We start from the raw sequence: 12,209 nt of genomic DNA on the forward strand, positions 1-12,209 counted from the left end.
GTGGGGCCCAATTTTTGGAAAAAAGGGAGACTCCGCTTGGAGTAACCCTTGCTTGCTGTGTTTTTAAAAGAAGCCAAGATGAACAGAGCTGGGATCAGGAAAGACTTTGCTACCTACCCCGGTGTCATCCTGGGGACGGATAAGAATGGCGTATTTTTGAATGTGCTTGATGCAAATCTAGCTGTGAAGTGTACAACTGGGGCACAACTGCTGCCACTGAAGGGGTGGGTGTGTGGGGCCCAATTTTTGGAAAAAAGGGAGACTCCGCTTGGAGTCACCTTGCGGTGTTTTACATGACTTTAGAAGGGCGTGCCATGCCTATATCTGTGTGTCCTCCTCTTTTTCCTTGTCCAGCTGTTTTGTTTTCGCATGAGTACATGTCCTTGTCACTTTCCCATGTGTTTGTGTTGTGTTGTGAGTTGTTTGTCACCTTTTGGACACCTTTGAGGGTGTTTTCTAGGTGTTTTACTGTGTTTGTGATTGCCTGCCATTGTTTCCTATGGGCTCGAGTTCGGTTCGTCGAACGTTCGACGAGCCGAACTCGAGCCAGACCCCCCGTTCGGCGAACCGCCTCGAGCCGAACCGGGACCGGTTCGCTCATCTCTACTCATGAGGTAAGGAACATAGTTAATCAGGAGAGCTATACTACATTTTCAAATGGAGGTATTTGATTTTATAGTTGCCCTGCTGAACAACTACCAAACATGAGAGTCCGTTATACGCCACACGAAAACATGTCTAAATAGCGAGCTCTGTTGTTTAGTATTCATTCAGCTGGATAACTGGACTTAAAGGGGTATTCCATCTCCAAGATCCTATCCCCAATATATAGTAGGTGGAATAGCAATAATATCAGCAAATACCAATATTTGGAAATGTAGAATAGTTCTCCTGATTAGGCATGCCCTTACCTCATGAGCAGGGCATTGCAACTTTGATAGCAACAGTTACGACATAGACTCTGCTGCTGTGGATCCGGGGAGAGTGGGTGCAGATTCATTGCACCCACACTCCTCACATGGAGGGTTTGCACTCCTAGAAAATGGGGGATACGTTCCCTGAGGGTGTCCCCCCCCCCATATTCTAGACGGTCCAGAGTCGTCTTGGGACCCCCTTATTTTTTTTCCTTACAATAAATTGGTGAAAGAGGGAATGTTTTGGGGAGTGTTTTTTCAAATACATTTTTTTTGTCTATTTTTTTTGTTAGTACTGGCAGTTTGTGATGTCGGGTATCTGATAGACGCCATGACATCACAAACTGCTGGGCTTGATGTCAGGTGACCTTACAGCTAGTATCAACCCCATTTATTACCCCGTTTGCCACCGCACCAGGGCACGGGATGGGCTGGGGTGAAGCGCCAGGATTGGCGCATCTAGTGGCTGCGCCACTTCTGGGGCGCCTGCGGCCTGCTATTTTTAGGCTGTGAAGGGCCAATAACTATGGACCTTCCCACCCTGAGAATACCAGACCAGAGCTGTCCGCTTTACCTTGGCTGGTGATCCAATTTGGGGGGGACCCTACTTTTTTTTTGTAATTATTAATATTTATAAAACAATTATAAAAAAGAGCTTGGGGTGACCTCCACATTGGATCACCAACCACGGTAAAGCTGCCAGCTGTGGTTTTCAGGCTACAGCCGTCTGCTTTACCCTAGCTGGCTGTCAAAAATGGGGGGACCCAACGTCATTTTTATTTAACTATTTTTTATAAATAAAAAAAATTAATGGGCTTCCCTGTATTTTGATTGGCAGACAAGGTAACGCCAGGCAGATGGGGGTAGCATCCCGTAGCTGTCTGCTTTATCTGCGCTGAGAATCAAAAACACCGCGGAGCGCTACGTCATTTTTTTTAATGATTTATTTTTACAGCACTGTGATGTCACGCAATCAAAATACAGGGAAGCCCTTTTTGTTTTTAGTTATTTAAATAAATAATTAAAAAAATATATATATGGGCTCCCGCTGCATTTTTTGTATTGCTTGCCAAGGGTAATCCAAGCAGCTACTGGCTGCTAACCCCCACTGCTTGGTGTTACCTTCACTGGCAATGGAAAATCCAGGGAAGCATTTTTTATTTTTTTTGCCAAAAAAACTACAAAAAAAATGACGTGAGCTTCGCCATATTTTTGTATGCTAGCCAGGTACAGCAGGCAGGTATGGCTGCCCCCAACCCCCAGCTGCCTATTTGTACCCGGCTGGGAACTAAAATTATAGAGAAGCCCTTTTTTTTAATTATTTCATGAAATAATAAAAAAAAAACACGACGTGGGCTTCGCCCCATTTTTGTGTCCAGCCAGGTACAACTAGGCAGCTGGGGATTGGATCCGCAGCATAGGTTAGCCCGAGCTTTCTGGGCCTCCCTGCTGCGAATTGCAGTCCGCAGCCGCCCCAGAAAATGGCGCTCTCATAGAAGCGCCATCATCTGGCACTGTATCCAACTCTTCCAGCTGCCCTGATGCCGGTGGCTCGCTGGGTAATGATGAGTTAATAGTAACTTTGTTTTACTAGCTAGTATTAAGTCAGAGATTCTTAATGTCAGGCAAGTTTGACCCGGCCATTAAGAATCTCCAATAAAGGGTTAAAAAAAGACACCACACAGAGAAAAAATACTTTAATAGAAATAAATACACAGACACACTTAGAGACTCCATGTTTATTACTCCCTGACAGCCCTCCTCGATCCATGGTCTTCTGTCTTCTTTCTCCTTTAACCCATGCAGCTCTGCTACATCCGACAGCACAGCATGGGAGTAAGAACGCTGCTGCTCCCCGTGCAGGCTTTTCACTCCGTTAGTGATCAGTGCTGTTGGCTGTTAGTGGTAACATCATTGCTGACAGACGGGTTACCATAGCAACGGTGCTCCGATCACGTGATTCCCGGTGCCGCTGTGTGCTGTTAGCGGTGGCGTCACCGCTAACGGGCGCGTTGCTATGGCAACGGTGATCTCCGTTATTGACCGGCTGTGTCAGCCGGTCAATAACGGAACGGGGAAGCAGAACGGGGAGTCGACCATGTGCCAGAGCATGTCACCGGTACACGGCGATACACAAACGTGCACCGTGTACCGTGTACCGGAGAGATGCAATGACAGTACCTAGCATGACGTCAAAGCCATATGACCAGTCTGTAGCCAATGAGCTAATAGACACGTGACTGGTCACATGCTATTTTGACGTCACGATAGCTCCTGTCATCAGTGCTGGTTACCGGGAGGACGCAGCGATTACCGATGGAAAAGCTGCGGGAGACAGAGTGCAGGACGCATTGCGGCGACAGGTAAGTGTTATGGCAATGTTTATTAACTGTATGTGTATATTTATAATGTGTTTTTATGTGTTTCTGATTGCCTCCCATTGTTTTCAATGGGGTTCGAGAGGTTCGTCGAACGGGGTACCAATCGACGAACCGAACCGAACTCGAACTCTAGGGGGGTGGCTCATCTCTAGTGTCCACCTTCACCACATCCCGTGGGTGGCATCACGAACCTAACATGGCTCCGGCTGTACACCTACGTCCCCTAAACCGCCAGCCCCTTTTAGACCGTAGTGACCACAGGACCCCCGGGTCCGAAGACGCTCGAGCCATCCAGCAGCGAGTCCGGATCCGAGCGGCTCGGCTGCAGCTGAGCACGGAGCGGTACAGATGCAAAAAAACTGATGTTTGAAAGCAGCCATAGGTACTCAAACTGTTATATTTATTATTTTTTTCCAAAGGGCAAATTTTTATTTTCATTATTATTATAACTTACATTTTATTATTGCTTTTTGCAATATAAATAATTTCACACAGCGCTGATTGTTTAATTTTGCTAGAATTTTAATTTTACTGTATTTCCACGAGTCGTGGCCGCAGGACTGACATTGAAAGAGTGGGCGGAGCCTCACAAGGAAAAACGGAACCGCGCAGCTGACAGTCTTCATAACTTACAATGTTGGATCAGAGTGGATTTTTTGAGGATCTCCCTGTAGCCTTCATTCTGTACAGTTTGGTACTGAGGTGACTGGAATTCAGTTTTTTGAAGTGTGGGAGGAGCCTCAAAGCAAAAAACGTAACAGAGCGCAGCCGAGAAACTGCTTAAAATTTCACACATTGTATTGGAGTGGATAGTTTGAGGACCTCATTTTAGCCACTCCGTTCTAGCTGCTTCAGTAGTGAGCCATCTACATCAGAGTGGATATTTTGAGGACCTCATTTTAGCCACTCCATTCTAGCTGATTCAGCAGTGAGCCGTCTACATCAGAGTGGGTTTTTTGAGGACCTCATTTTAGCCACTCCATTCTAGATGATTCATTAGTGAGCTGTCTAGATTGGAGTGGATTTTTTGAGGACCTCATCGTAGCCTCCACTATGGACAGGTCGATGCTGAGGTGACTAGAATGGATGTTTTTCTGAAGATTGGGCAGAGCCTCACAGGGAGAAGCGTAACAGAGCGCAGCAGAGTCGTCACAATCTACAATATTGGATTGTAGTTACTTTTTGAGGACCTCATTTTAGGAACTCCATTCTAGATGATTCATTAGTGAGCTGTCTAGATTGGAGTGGATTTTTTGATGATCTCCCTGTAGCCTCCACCAGGGGCACACCACCAATAGAGGCAGGTCACTTCACCGCTATAAGGCCCGTGAGTCACTGGGGCCCGATGCCAGTGCTGGCATAGACCCCCTTCCCCTCCCGCGGGCCCCGTGCCAAGGATCGCACTTTCATTTATATCGGCATCACAGATGCCAATACAATTGAAATGAATGATGAGAGAAGGAACAGAACCCTGCATTATAAAACATGACGGACTATGGCGGTGCATTATAATACATGCAGGACTATGGTGGCTGCATTATAATATATGGAGAACTATGTGGTGCAGTATAATACATGGAGGACTATGGGAGTTGTATTATAATAATTGGAGGGCTATAAGAGCTACCTTATAAATGGAGGACTATGGGAAATGCATTATAATACAAGGACTATGAGGTACATTCTAATAAAATGAAGGGTTGCGTGGGACCCAATACACTATATGCAAGGCTATGTGGGAGACATTATAGTATTTGGAGAACTATATATACGAGGGGGCACAAAGACACAAGCTTGGACTGGGAAAGTTTTGTGCTGATGGAAAGAGGCTCTGTCCCGCAGCACCCAGCTTTCCGATACTCTGATATAGGAAAGCTCGGTGCTGAGGGAAAGATGTATAGCAGAGCACAGGGATGCTGGGTCCTGAGGACAAGATGGATATCAGAACATAAACAGTAAAGCTGGATGATGATATAAAGAAGGATTTCAAATCATGGGAAACCTGGGTGCTGAGGGAAAGAGCCAAGCGTTAACGTCATTATCCCGTACCCCGAGTGTCGGTGTCATTATCCCGTACCCCGAGTGTCGGTGTCATTATCCCATACCCCGGGTGTTAGCGTCATTATCCCATACCCCGAGTGTCGGTGCATTATCCCGTACCCCATGTGTCTTATGTTGGGGGGGGGCCCAACCAAGAAGCCCTTTGCTTGGTTACCCTTGGATATTTACCTTGGTTACTAGCGTCCACCGCTCTCAGGCTGCCAGTGCCGGCTCCCTGCTCCCTGCACACGTAGCCAGAGTACACATTGGGTAAATAAGCAAAGTGGTTTGCTTATTAACCCGATGTGTACTCTGGCTAGGAGTGCAGGGAGCCAGCGCTAAGCGGTGTGCGCTGGCAACCAAGGTAAATATCATGTAACCAAGCGCTTGGTTACCTGATATTTACCTTAGTTACCAAGCGCAGCATCGCTTCCACGTGTCGCTGCTGGCTGGGGGCTGGTCACTGGTGAGATCTGCCTGTTTGACAGCTCACCAGCAACCCGTGTAGCGACGCTCTAGCGATCCCTGCCAGGTCAGGTCGCTGGTGGGATCGCTGGAGCGTCGCTTAGTGTGACGGTACCTTTACCTTGAGAATGGCTGTCAAGGGAGGGTAGGAACTGGAGTGTTGGAATTCCACTTGTTAATCCCTTTGTTCTCTTGAAAGATAATCCACCACCAGAGAAGTCAACATCTGCTCTCAGATAGAGAACACAAGAACATTTCGCCGAGCACTCCTGTATGTGATAGTCACGAGAGCTGGAGGCCAAATGATTGTAGGGATTGTTTAGGGGCCTTAAAGGGTTTGTTTAGTGAAAACAAGTTATCACAAGTTATCACCTCTCCATGGGCCAGGTGATCACCTGCTGATCAGTGTCCGATCACTGAGTCCCGCACTGATTGGGAAAACAGGGAATTTTTATCCATGTTTCAGGTATGTGTGACATCCATTTTAAACACGGATGCCACACGTACTCATGTTATTCTATGGTGTTCCTCACACATGCGTGTTTTCACATGGACCGTGTGGCCCCATGTTTCCCTGCACGCAGACATGTCAGTATTTACTCCGGCAGCACGGGTGTCACACACTGATGTGATCCATGTGACACGTACCGGAGAAAATACGTGTCTCTAAAATAAACATTTTTTTATATACTCTCTTGTCTCCAGCCCTGCTGTCACTTCCTTCCGATCCCCGCTCATTATACTCAATGAATATGCACTGCACGGAGGACCTGGAAGCAGCAGCACTAGAGACATCAGTGCCAGGGACAGCATCGCTGGGGACAGGTGAGTATCCTGCAGTGTGTGTGCAGTGAGGTCAGGAGTATCCAAGGAACTCTAATGATATCCTGCCTACACCCATGCTACTGCGGGTGTAGTGACCGTGACTTCACGGGTTCATCAAAGTTCATTGGGAACTCGGATAAACCCATGACGTTACTGCGGCGGCAACAACAATAGCGCGTACGTCACAGGGGTGTCATCAGGATGTCATCTGAGTTCATTGTGAACTCGGATTAACCCGTGACATCACTGCCACGCCCGCACATACTGCTGAGGTAGTCACTGCGGTGACCTGAGCTCACCTTATGAGGTCCAGGTCACCGAACGGAAGCATCCACAGCAGTGTGTGTCTGTGCTCTCACAATCAATTAGAAACGTTCGGTTCTCCGTTGAATGTGACAGCAGTATGAAATCGACATGGCCGCCCAAATTGGATTTCAGCAGACCAGGATTAGGGCTTTGATAGAGAAATAAATTGGGGAAGACTTCCGGCTCCTGCGCTGATCATGTAGGACACAGGACGCCTGAGCTCTGTCATTCCCTGCAGCTCTGACATATATACCGGACAACCCATCAGCCTCCCCCGCTCCATTCCACCGGTGAGTGAAGTTGCTACATGCAGGGGAGCCGTGGAGATAATCACTTGAAACAGCGCGGTGAACTTCGCTCTCCCCCTCCCTCTCAAGGTCTGGCAGCGTGATAAAGATGGCGCCGGAGCCTTCCCTGCACTAAAATCAGATCTGCACACAGAGAGCAGGACACAGCTGACGGCTTACCTTGCACAGATCACTCACTCCCCCAGCACTAAACAGTTAACCGGCAGCAGAATAATAAATCTCCTGGAGTCCTGATAAGATATCAGCAGCAAACAACGCTACTGACAAGTTCTGCAAAGAGCAGAGAATCCCTGGGCCCTTCCCCCATCTTGTCCAGACCTGTGCATAAGCAGGAGCTGAATCTCTAGGCATACAGAATCAATGCAAAGCTCTGGAGAAAGTGAAAGAAGCTGAAGGAGGGAAGTTTAAACATACATCCCTGCAAAGTTACAGGACAGTGAGAATTCATATAACTCTGGCAGGGGGGAGAAAGGGGTGAAAGTGAGAATAAACAAAAGGGGGAGCAGAATCAAGATTTGTCTGACAACCCACACTAAATCAGTGTCAAAACTTGCGTCCCTTCATTCACTATTTGATGGAAAGATACCTGCTGCGCAGCAGCTCCAAAACACAAAATCCTCATACATCCAGCGTACAGTGTGAAAAAAAGATTGTGACTGCCCATACAGAATTAAGTGTCCCTAGGTCACCTGAAAATACTCATCAGATGGAGATGGAGGATTCCCAGGGGACCCCGGATGTATTCAAAACAATGGAGGGTATGGATTATAAGCGTCTGGCTGATGAAGTCGCCAATCGTTTGCTACCTGACATCTCCGCTACAATTAAAGCATCAATAGCAACAGCTCTCAGTGCCATACAGAACCAACTTGATGAGACGGTGGAACAGGTTGCGGCTATGGAAACCAGAATGTCGACGCTAGAGGAGGACTTCGGCTCTGACCACACTACAGTCATGCGTCTGGCCAGGGAGAATCTGATCCTGAGGGACCGTGTGGACGATCTGGAGAACCGCTCCAGAAGAAGCAATTTGCGCATTGTCGGCCTGCCTGAAACATACCCAGTTGGTGAGCTACGTACATTGTGTGAATCCACTATTCCTACAACCCTGGGAGTAGCAGGAAGGAGAAAAGTGGAAAGGGTGCACCGCATTGGTCCGCCAAGGAGAGGTGATGAGAGTGAAAATAACAGACGCCCAAGACAAGTCATAATGAAATACTTGGACTTCTCCGATAAACAGGAAATATTACAGGCATACAGGAAATTGAAACATCCCTTGGAGGTGAAAGGCTCGCGCATCTTACTCTTCGAGGATTTTTCTGCGGAGGTCGCACGGCAGCGGAGGGCATTCTCATACATATGCTCTGCCTTATTTAAGAGAAATATACGCTTCCAGTTAAAGTACCCGGCAACGTTGATTATCAGACATCAGGATGGATCCTACAATTCTTTCTCAAGTCCAAAGGAGGCAGAGGCCTTTATTGAGCGGATCAGCAGTCCTCGTGACCTCAGGAATTCTCCAGTACAAGGGCGCAACGACTCACCGAACCAGAGAGTGACCAAAGGGAGCTCTGTGAAGCTCGCTACAGCTTCCCTGAAGGACCGGAGACAGCAAAACAAGGAACTTAAGGGAACCTGAGACAAATAGACAAATGTCGGATGTGTAAAGTTCAAGGTGGGACACCTGTTTTTGATTTAGGCTGGAGAAGCCGCAGTGGAAAAAGTTTAAGAAATCTGAGGCGGAGGAAAGGAAAGAGAACTTTTTTTTTTTTTTTTTTTTTTTTTCCTTCTCTCTTTCTTTGTAGGTGGGACAGTCCTTTATATTGGTTAAATGCTATAAGTATAAGGTTGACTGAGCTTGGAAAGTGATCAGAAAAAAGTGAAGTCTGAGTATTTTGGTATAGTTGGGGGGGGGAGGGGAGGGAGATGTTTGAAATGTTTGGGGATTTTGGATTCAAGTGAAGTAGCAAAGATTTTACACAGAGTTATTATTATTACTACTACTCTCATTATTGCAAGTGAGCACTATGTTCAATTGTCTAATTGGTTGAATTTTTTTTTGGCAAGGGAGGGCAGCAAAAACATGGTAAACGAAAGGCAGGATTTCCATTTATTACATGTGCTTTATGAGAATAGTCACCTGGAATGTTAAGGGGTTACGTTCCCCCCAAAAAAGAATTAAGATATTACGCCACCTTAATCGCCTCAAACCGGACATTGCACTTCTTCAGGAAACTCATCTGGAAGGTTCAGACATGCAGAGGATGGGGAAATTGTGGGTTGGAGGAGTCTATGGGTCATCTTCAGTTAAAAGGAAAGCAGGGGTTATTACATTAGTCAGTAGGAGATTACAACATCAAGTCCTGGAAACATATGCGGACACGGAAGGTAGGGTTCAGATGGTCTCAGTGGAGATACCTGGAGGAATTTATAAAATCTTTAATATTTATGCCCCGAACGAAAACAACAAATCATTCTTTCAACGACTTGAGGCCAAAATTTTAGAACATGCCCATTTTAATCTAATAATTGGGGGGGATTTCAACTCGGTGGGATCTGTGCTAGAGGACAGGAAAAATGCTAAAGGCCCCCCAAATGTACCGCGCGGCCATGATAAAGTTATGCGTCCTCTGTTAAATGCCACGGCCTTATGGGATGCGTGGAGACTATTGCACCCTCAGGATAGGGAATTTACGCACTATTCACATGCTAATAGCTCCTGGTCTCGCATTGACTACTTCCTTATTTCAGGGAACCTGGTACGTGCGCTCCACTCAGCTACTATCCAGGATTTGGTGATTTCTGACCATGCCCCGGTGGTGCTAGACCTAGCAAACATTTATCCCAGAGGAACGGACTATCTGTGGAGATATCCTTCCTTCCTTAAAGATAACGAAGATTTTTCCTTGAAATTAAAGGAATGGTGGACGGAATTTATGGTACATAATGATCAACATAAAGACACACCTATGTTATTATGGGACACGGCGAAGGCAGTATTACGGGGCAGAACGATAGCACATGTTTCCTATTTGAAGAAAAAGGCTCATCTTAAATTTACTGAAACCTCCCATAAATTGAGGGAAGCATATACTTCTTTTCAAAAGCATCCTGATAGGGACCATAGAGATAGATGGGTAATAGCCCAAAGAGCTTTTAATGAGTGGGCGGAAAAACGGGAACAAATGGCTAGGTCAATGCAAGAAGCTACATTACATCGCTTTGGAAATAAAGCAGGGAAAATACTGGCCAACTTAGCGAAAAATAGGATTATAACTCAGGGACCCATGCAAATAAAAAATCAAAAGGGGGAGATACACAAAAACCCTAAGACAATAATTGAGACTTTAGGCACGTATTATAGAAACCTTTATTCGTCGGAAAAGCGAGACAAATTTCCCGATAATAATCTTTTATCTAAAGTGACACTACCTCGACTCACAGAAGAGCATCGCACTTTTCTGAATGCCAAAATTACGGGGGAAGAAGTATTGGGGACAATCAACTCCATGCATAATTATAAAGCCCCTGGCCCTGACGGATTTACGGGAGAATTCTATAAAACAGTAAAGGAAGAGATCTTACCTACATTACTAGAGCTGTATAATAGCATACTAGACGGTAATGCGTCTTTCCAAAATAATAACCGGGCATATATAAAATTGATCCCTAAACAGGGGAAGGACCCGAAGGATCCGGGTTCGTATAGGCCCATATCACTTATCAACCTAGATATGAAGATAATGTCAAAGATTATGGCAAATCGTCTAGCTATAATTCTTCCCCAACTGATTTCCCCAGCACAGGCCGGTTTCATTCAGAAAAGATCAGGGACACTAAATATTAGAAAAGTTCTTCTTGTCCTGGATAGGGTTAACCTTCAGCCTCTGAAAGGAGAATCTCCCGCTTTGCTTACAATAGATGCCGAGAAAGCCTTTGACAATATTGAGTGGTCATGGCTTTATATAGTTCTAGATGAAATGCGTTTTTCGGGGTCATTTTATACCTACATTAGAGAAATTTACACAAATCCGAAGGCTCAAGTTTACATTCCAGGATATCTGTCAGCCCCTTTTCCGTTACTGAAAGGAACCAGACAGGGTTGCCCCCTTTCCCCATTACTTTTTAATCTGGCTCTGGAACCATTGGTACGATTGTTATCTACACATAGCACCTTCCAGGGTATTTCTGTAAATAATAGACAAATTCGGTCAGCTTTTTTTGCGGATGACATTTTGCTTTTCCTTTCGAATCCAGCTCAGCAGGTCCCCGAGATTTTACAAATTTTGCGAGAGTTTGGAGCGTACTCAGGCTTCAAGATTAATGCATCAAAATGCGAGCTCCTATACCTGGGAGGGACAAATGTTCAAACACGGGAGCAGAACCCTTTTGAAGGAATTACAGTGGCTAAGTCATATATCACATACCTGGGAGTTAAAATAGGTAAGGTTCCGGCAACCCTTTATAGTCTAAACTATCCACCCCTTCTGAGCCAAATAGAGCAAGATCTTAAAAGATGGCACGACCTTCCATTGAACATAATTGGTAGAGTCCACCTAATTAAGATGATGTCGATATCAAAATTAATGTATCATCTTCAAACACTTCCCCTGCTTCTCAAGCATAAAGATATTGTCCAGCTAAATAGAGCTTTTTCACACTTCATTTGGAGGGGGAAACGCCCTCGTATAGGGCTTAAGAAGCTGATGGCATCTAAGGTTCATGGAGGTCTGAGTTTGCCGAACATTCGGGGTTACAATATAGCCTGTTTGACTAGATATATATTGGATTGGATTAAAGGCTCTAGGCATTATTCAGCGCTGGAGCTTGAGAGAGACTATGCACAACCTTGGGATCTGGTGGCATTGCTTCATACTAGGCAGGCTAATCTCCCAGTGAAAGTCAAGCACTCTTCCTTATTTAAAGACACGATTGCAGCGTGGAAGGCGTTGAGGAAAAATTACAAACTT

Source organism: Anomaloglossus baeobatrachus, chromosome 12 (assembly GCF_048569485.1).
Source record: "Anomaloglossus baeobatrachus isolate aAnoBae1 chromosome 12, aAnoBae1.hap1, whole genome shotgun sequence".
NCBI classification, from domain to species: Eukaryota; Metazoa; Chordata; class Amphibia; order Anura; family Aromobatidae; genus Anomaloglossus; species Anomaloglossus baeobatrachus.